At 47.5% G+C, this 7,902-nt stretch overlaps 1 protein-coding gene across 3 annotated transcripts in view; it reads right to left on the minus strand.

The window, feature by feature from the left end:
* The window catches only part of PLCG2 (phospholipase C gamma 2), a 68,228-nt gene extending 67,229 nt beyond the window's left edge, over window positions 1–999 (minus strand). For 2 of the 3 annotated variants that reach the window (XM_033517270.1, XM_033517267.1), the window contains exon 1: window positions 840–997. The gene's annotated coding sequence lies outside the window, so the exon portion shown is untranslated. Of the gene's footprint in view, window positions 1–839 lie in introns of all 3 variants that reach the window. The other variant, XM_033517269.1, reaches the window with a different exon arrangement.
* Between the last annotated feature and the right edge of the window lie 6,903 nt (window positions 1,000–7,902).

Here is a 7,902-nt window from a genome sequence, read left to right on the forward strand (position 1 = left end):
AAATTATGACTTTCCCAGTTTCCAAATGATTTGTCTCAGGTTTTACAATTTACCTCATCCACACAGGCTACTTACTGCCTAGTAATCTCTTTTTAGATAGTTTACAGCAAAGATGGATTAAAGATCAGTTTAGCTGTTAGCTCAGCCGTTTCAGTCTGCCAGCCTGACTTTCTCCCAGAGACAGGCCAGTTTAGCAGCTTATCTTTTCAAATCTGCTCTCGCACATGTGACCCATATTTGCATGTGGCACACATCCCAGGGGACAGCACCTTCAGTCCTTTGAGTGCTGTGCTGCCCCTCATACAGCGAGCTTGCTTGGGGTTTGGTAACTGCCACGAGAGCACACAGGTGTGCACCACACACAGACACCACCATGGGAATTACCCACGGGGAGTGAGCAGTAACAACAGCCTTGTAGTAAAATTAGGCTTAAATAAAATGAAAGCAATGGTCTACAGATTTATAGCTAGAAATGGTATTGAGTATGAGAAACTCAGAGCACCAGAGTTTCTCATAGCTGAGAAGCAGAGTCTATTCGGACTTTCATAACAGCTAGAGTTGTAATTTGATACTTTTATAAAATACAGTGATTACTAGTAACAGCAGTAAGAAGACCCTAATGCAAAAGAAATTTTTATTCTTACCACCAGGTTGGAACAGCCTTCTTTAATACCTATTCAAGGCAGGGCTGGAGGCTGTGTTTGGTCTTCAGGATGAGTAATATTTTGCTAGGTAATGATTTCTTCTTGGGAAGTCTAGCTGATTAGCTTCCTGATAACCTTGGATGGAGAGCATTAGTGAGGAACAAAATGAATTATACAGAAAAAAAAACCACTTACCAAATAGAGACAAGGACTCCCTGCCTGAACACATGCAGATTGATAGGTTGGCTTGTTAGGTCTGTATTTCATGACCGTTCCTAGAGAAGCTCAGATTTATTATTGAACACAGCGTTGAATGTGACAAAGTCCAGCGGCGATCAATTTTCAGTGTTATTACCGCGGAAAGGGTCATGACCATCAGCACTTGCCAAACTGCCCTCGATCCCGCAGTGGTGGCACATGTCCTGCCCGAAGCCGAACGAGCCCAAAGCCGGCTCGTTTCCTTTCCTGGCCGTGCCATGCGAGGGCAGCAGAGATTGCGGAACGGGAGCCGGGCTCTGCGGGGACAGCCGGGTGTCCCGGCCACCCCGGCCCTGCCAGCGCTGCGGGACAGCCCGCGGGATGCGGAGCCCGACAGGAACCTGTGCCCGGGAATCAGACCATAAATAAGTCTCTCTTAAGGCCGTAACATTTTTAAACTTTTGCGATGGAGTCACCGTCCCTGGAGGGATTTACAAGACGTGTAGATGTGCTCTTGGGGATGTGGTTCGGTGGTGGGCTTGGCAGTGCTGGGCTCATGTTTGGACTCGAGGATCTTAGAGGGCTTTTCCAACCTGATTGCAGGATACTCACTCACCTACAATGCAGAGAGGGGAAAGGATACAGAGCAGCCAAAGCCTGCCAGCGACTTTCACACCTTTAGCAGAAAAAGCTCAGCTCCGAGATCCCGGCTGCAACTGAATGATTTCCAGAGTCTCAGCTAAGTCTGATTTGGTGACACTCAGCGAAGGAAACGCTGTCATTCCCTCCACAGCTCTATCGTGCAGTCGCCAAGAGGTGGAGCCGTGCACCAAATCCCAGCCGCAAATAGGGCGAGTAAGGGCTTTCAGCTCTTTATTCTTCCACTTGAGCCAGGCTGATCCTCAGGCTCCATCCAAAGTCAGCTGATGTTTACAAGCAGCGATAAATCAAGCAGAAAGTGCTGACAGTAATGCTGCTCGCTATTGATCGGGTGCTGCAGGTGATGTTTAGGGGAGGGCTGGCCATTCCCACCATCCCCTGGGGAAAAGGGTTGCTTCGGGATACAGTCAGGCACCAAGGACGGAGCTGGTGAGACAATGCTTTGGGGTTCTGTTCCGTGTCTGTGTCGGGCTGCCCTGATTACCCTTGCACAGGCCAAGGTTGGGAGGTTTGGAGGCATCAAGAGGGCCGAGCAGTCTGAGTCAGACACAGGGCTTGGAGAGGTTGATACAGATGCTTTTCTCTAAGCTGCCTCTCGACCCCATAATCTTTTCCACTGTCAAAATCTTCACCTTCCTGGAAATCTTCACCTTATTACAAGGGTACATTCTGCTTCCTTGCACCTCTTTGCCCAGGGACGTGGTGTTTGCTGGCTGCCAGGGTGGATGCCCTTCTGCAGCCAGAAGATGAGCCAAGGCAGGAACTGGAGGGACAGAGCATCCAAACATAAATCCCATACATCTGTGGGCAGCTCAGGCAAGGATGGGTGGCTGTTAGAAACTGCTCCAAGCCAAGCACTGTGATTTGGTTTCTTCTGGACCATTCTGCATTGAAATAGCTGCTCCATTCCTGGTGTAATTTTCATGAAGGAAAATTTGAAAATCTGTTAGATATTGATTTTGCAGGAGCATTATTTCCCACTTAAAAACAAACATCTTGGGAAAATTCCCAAGAATATCTGAATAATACATCTGTAAAACTGACAGGCAACCCCTGTGATCATGTGTCTTTCATTGCCTGGGGTCTATTTAAGCTCTGAATCCCATCTGTGATGCACAAGGATGGCTACTGAACATCCCAATAAGTGATTTGGCTGGAAATATATATCCTACAATAATCTGTTCTGGTATTTGGTGTAATAAAGGGAATATTGTCGTTGATTACCTCACTGATATGTAACTTTCTGCTGGCAAATCTTTCACAGTAAAGTTATAAAAACATCAGTCTTCAGCATCTCTGCCAGATATTCAACTCTTTATTTTCTGTTCTGTCATATAAGCTGAGTAATTTATATGCCTGTTCGATACAAAAGGTGGTTATTATATGTTTCAAGAAAGAGATTTGACAATACCTGCCTTGTAAGAAATACCAAGTCGTAGAGAGGCAAGGCAAAGGAAAATGCTGTAAATCAAGAGGTGACAAGGCAGTTTTCAGATGGAAGATTAGAACACTGTTCAGGGTTCCACAAACAAATATGTTGAATTGTAGACAAAAAGCTACTTTCTAGCATTTGTCCCCTGTTGCTGCAGGCCTTTTAGGGACATAAATCCCACTGAAGTCAAATTGTGTCCATAAATTAAATTCCAAAATTAATCCATAAGTAGAGTCTGACATGGAAATGCTTATTATTAGCTTGATTTGTACAAGATGTATAGATATGATTTCAAATAAAAGCAACATTATGGAAAAAATTACGTCAATTGCAGTTTCGTCTGAATAAGGACTGCATGGTATGAATGTGTCCCAAAATAACACATCTGCAGTGATCTAAGTGAAGCTTAGCTAGCATTCCCTGCACTGTATTTTACACAGGTAATTCTGTGTGACTGCTTAACCCCAGCTCTAAACACTGACTTGACAAATGGATGGGGGAGAGCCCCTTGCTCCACCCAGGGAGAAGGAGCAGTGGCTGCCTTCCAACCCGTACCACATTGCAAGTGGATGTGTTTTAACTGAGAGACTGAGAACCCTTTGCTGTTTGCAAGTGCCATCACAGGTCTGCCCCAGCCATCCAGGCCGGCAGCCAGGCACAAAATGTGGAGACCTAATACAGCAAGAGCACGAGGTGAGAGAAACCTGTCGGGGTGTGGGACTGTGTGCCAATGCAGTGAGAGAGCTGCAGAAAGGTTCTGCCTGGCTCTGCTTTCCTGCAGATGACCAGGGCAGGTAACCCCAGCCCAGCAGGCAGGATTCAGAACACAAAGTATTAGGGGTTGGGTGCCAAGAACTGATCATGCAAACTGCCTTAAGCCCCTGAGGAAAATGCCTGAGCACCATGGGAAAGAGCAGCTCATTGTGGACAAACATCCAGTGCTGTCAATCCAATGCTGAACTCCTCTCTAGAGGCTCACAGGACAAGCCCACCCTGCTTCTGCCACTCTGTTCTGTCCTGCTTTCTGGGGCAGTGCTGCTCCACCAGCATCCAGCTCCTGGGCTGCCTCCATGGGGACTCCCCTGCTGTCCCTGGACACCACCGTGCAGCCCAGCAGCCCTTGGCAGCCACAGGGAGCAGGGCTTGTCCTGATCCTGGACAGCACCTGGCTTTTACAACATCACAGAGGAACAGGGGACCAAGGCACAGGAAGAGAAATTCATCCTCCTTCCAGCTTCCCCTTGAGCAGAGATGTCGTTTCCCAGTCTGAGACTGAAAATCCAGGCCCCAATTCAGAGAGCAAGGTAAGATTATTATTAGCTCTCAATTAAAACAGGAAGATCATTGCCACTGAAGATGGAAGGGGACATTCCCTATCTTGGAGCAGCCCACCTGGGGAAGGAAAATCACCCTCACATTACACTGGGGAGAGGAATAGACGTTCACTGCACTTTTGAGGCAGCAGCTCAGGTAGGAGCCTGGTGACAGCAGATGTGATCCTTCCTCTAGAGGAGCTGCTGAACTGTGAACGTGCAGAAGTGGATTTCCAAGCCGAGCAATACCTGCTGCCTTGAGTGACCTACTTTTTCTGCACGCTATGTGAATAGGGTTAGGCAACAGTTAATTTGGTGCTGAAAACTGAAACAATTACCACATGTCTGGTGACTGCCTCGGCAAACCTCAGTGCCCCTTACAGGGGTTCCTGGGCAGTACCACATTTCAGTCCTGTGCTTTGGGAACATATCAAGCAGAAACACAGTCCTTTGCTAAATTGAGCATGATCATTCAAATTCATTTATCAGATCCAATAGGGGTTTTGCTTATTACCATGAGTGGTAGCTTACCAAACGTACAGTTTTTAAGGTTATCTCTTAAATCACAAAAAATCAAAAGCATGTTCATGTTGAGCATCCAAGCAGTCCAGTGCATCTGGATGAGGAAAGCTGAGCAAGTGAGGCTGTCAGCAGGATGAACATCCAGCTTTCCCAATGGCCTTGCCACATAGCACAAATAACACCAGCTAGAAAATCCCACCCTACGTCACCATCACTCTTCACTGGGCCCTGTGCTAGCAGGTGTCTCATGATTCCTCCCTACCATTGTTTCATTTCATCTGTGTCAGGAAATGCTCACTTATATCTGTACTCATTTGTATTCATCCCTAGCTGGGTCTTCACTGAGATTTTCAATATTTGTCACCCATACGGGGAGAAGAAATAAGTTAACAAGCGAATCACTCATTTAGACTTCGCATTAGTTTCCCATGCCTGTGCTAAACGACTAATAACTGTTTCCAAAGTTGGGATTCAGTATGATATTTCAGTATATATATTTCAGCATGATATGGTACTTAGACTGTATACAAATTTTAATTTTCTAACAAAATCTGATTTCTTGATACATTGTCTAATTAAATTAAATAGGTCTCCTCAAAATTAATCCCAGTTACCAGCAAGAGCCTTAACCCTAATAGTTGCAGCTCAAAAGTCTGGTGTATTTTATCTCCCTTTTCTCCCAGAATGAGATCCTGGCACCCTAATTCACAGGCACCAGAGCTGATCTCCACAGAGAGTCGCAATCAAGTCAACTCTTTCTTTGCAGCACAAAGGAAATCACATTTCTTTGAAATGCCGAGGAAATCTGAATGTGTGTTCCTGTTTAGCATGATTAAGGTGTCACATAGCACTCCCACGCACCCCGACACAGAGAACTTCTTGCCGGCTGCTGATGTCAAAGCAAATCAGCTGAAAACACGGAGGGGTTCTGAGAAACACAACTAGGACGCGCCAGGCAGGCTGGCAACGAGCTACCCTGTGTCACAGGGACTGGGCAACCTCAGGGACCACCCCTGAGGTAGGGCACAGGCTGGGGATGCAGGAGTGTCCCCTGCCCCCCAGCAGGTTCCTAATACAGGCATGGGGCACAGATCTTTCACCATGCAGAAATTTCTGCGTGTGAGCTGCTTGTTATAAAACCCTGATAATAACAGTGCATGTATCCATAGCAATTGGGAATCTCTCCAAGGGGTGCACTGCTTTGCTTTTGGATTTTCCCAAAACCTTCTCTGTGTGTGCTGCATCTTGGTCCCAGTTATGCAGGGCATATCTCTGCCTATCCCTGCTCTGTCTCTCATCACCCTGATGATTCCAGCTGCCATCCTCTTGCTTTTCTTCAGCTCTTTGTTCTGTATATTTTTGCTTGTGTCCTGTGGTTTGTCCACTATTAACATTAATAATTTAGGAAATTGTCTGCTTCTGCTGAAATCAATTCCTGTGCTACTGCTGCTAAGTGCTGGGCCTGGGCCCAAGAGCTGCTATGATGGGGACCAAACAAAGGAAACAAAATGAGAACAGAGGAAAACAGGCGCCTCGTCCTTCAGCACCCTGTGAATTTAGGTGAGGATGCTCAAAGCCTAAGAAACACTAGCACCAAATTTCAGTTGAAATCCTTTTTTTTTCCATAGGTCTCCCACATACCACCCTGGTGCTGGAAGAATTTGGCCTCGGTGCAGGAGCTCCACAAGGTCCATCCCCCAAGGCAAAGCTGCTCAGACACAGGCAAAGGGGACTGACTTGGTGGAAAATCCATCACCCCATGCCTCTGCATCTGCTCACCTAATGAAAACTGTAAAGAACCAAAGTGCTTGTGCAAAGCTATTGATGGAAATGGCTCTTTCTCAGTGCCATCAAACCTCCATCACTCTGCCAGGGTCCATCTCCCAGAGCTATGCCAACCTCACACCATCCTGATGGTGACAGATTTCCCTGTGAGTGGCAGAGGAAGAGAAGCACCATATGCCTCAAGGATCAAGCTGGGGGGACCAAGTTCTCCCTATTTCCTTCTCTGGCTTACACAGCTACACTGCTGAGGGCCTCACGTGGGGAAACTGTCAACAGCAGAGGGCATGGACTCTGTCTTGGAGACACATTTTATGTTCATAATCCCAGGATTTTAATAGCTCTGTAAGGGAGAGAGATAAATAATAAGACAATGAAAACAGTGATTTAGGGAACAGGTATGCAGACAGTTTGACTAAGGCTGAGAGGATAAATTAATCTCATATAACATCACTGAAGTTCAACTCTCATCCATGCTGTTGAGCCATGCAGCTGGGCTCCTCTGCTCTCCCTAGAGCAGCATTTTAGCAGAAGGACTCTGTTACTGGGGTTTTTAAATAGCTGGATTAGGACACCATCCCCAGACACAAGCAGGCTGCAGATATCCCCTGAGGGCAGGAGAGATTGGCTGGCCAGAGGAGGGCTTGTGCCAGGGCTGGGGCTCAGCTCCCACCAGGAGCTGCCAGCGCCCCGCAGCTGGACCGAGCCCTGGCACACCCTGGGACCGCAGGGAGGACACCAGCACACAAATCCCACTGGCACTCCCGGGGAGTGAGCATGCCAGGAAGGGTGTGGACACCCAATGCCTCCACTTGCCTCCTCCTCAAGGGCTTGTCTGGTGTCCCCTGGGGACCACAGACCCCGATGCTGGGGACCCAGAGCTTCTGTCCTCAGCTGAATCCAAGCCATGTCCTTACTCCAGAGCTGCTGCCCACTCACACACCCAACAGGCAGAGAATGTGAGGACACACTTCCCATACCCACCGGGGCTGGAGGTGCCTGGAGGCTGGGCAGGAGTGTGGAGCCAGTCGTGATGGGTTACGGCCAGAAGCCAGCACAGTCACGTAATTAAATAACGAGAGCAGATTAGGCAATCTCTGTGCTTCACGTTGACAAGGCTGGAGGAAAGAACAGAACATGTAATCAGTTGAGGGGGGTTCTTTCTTTCTTTATTTGCTTTGAAAGAAAGACAATATTACAGCACTGTAAGAGGTGGCATAGCATGCGCTAATTGTGCTGCTGGGGATATTTCTCTCTCTTGCAGGTTTCAGGATAAGACTGAGATTTTTATTAAAGCCTAAGGGAGAAAAGAACTGGAGGAGCTGGCATTCACCACGAATTAAGTCCCCAA

This window comes from Parus major, chromosome 11, assembly GCF_001522545.3.
Source record: "Parus major isolate Abel chromosome 11, Parus_major1.1, whole genome shotgun sequence".
Classification (NCBI taxonomy): Eukaryota; Metazoa; Chordata; class Aves; order Passeriformes; family Paridae; genus Parus; species Parus major.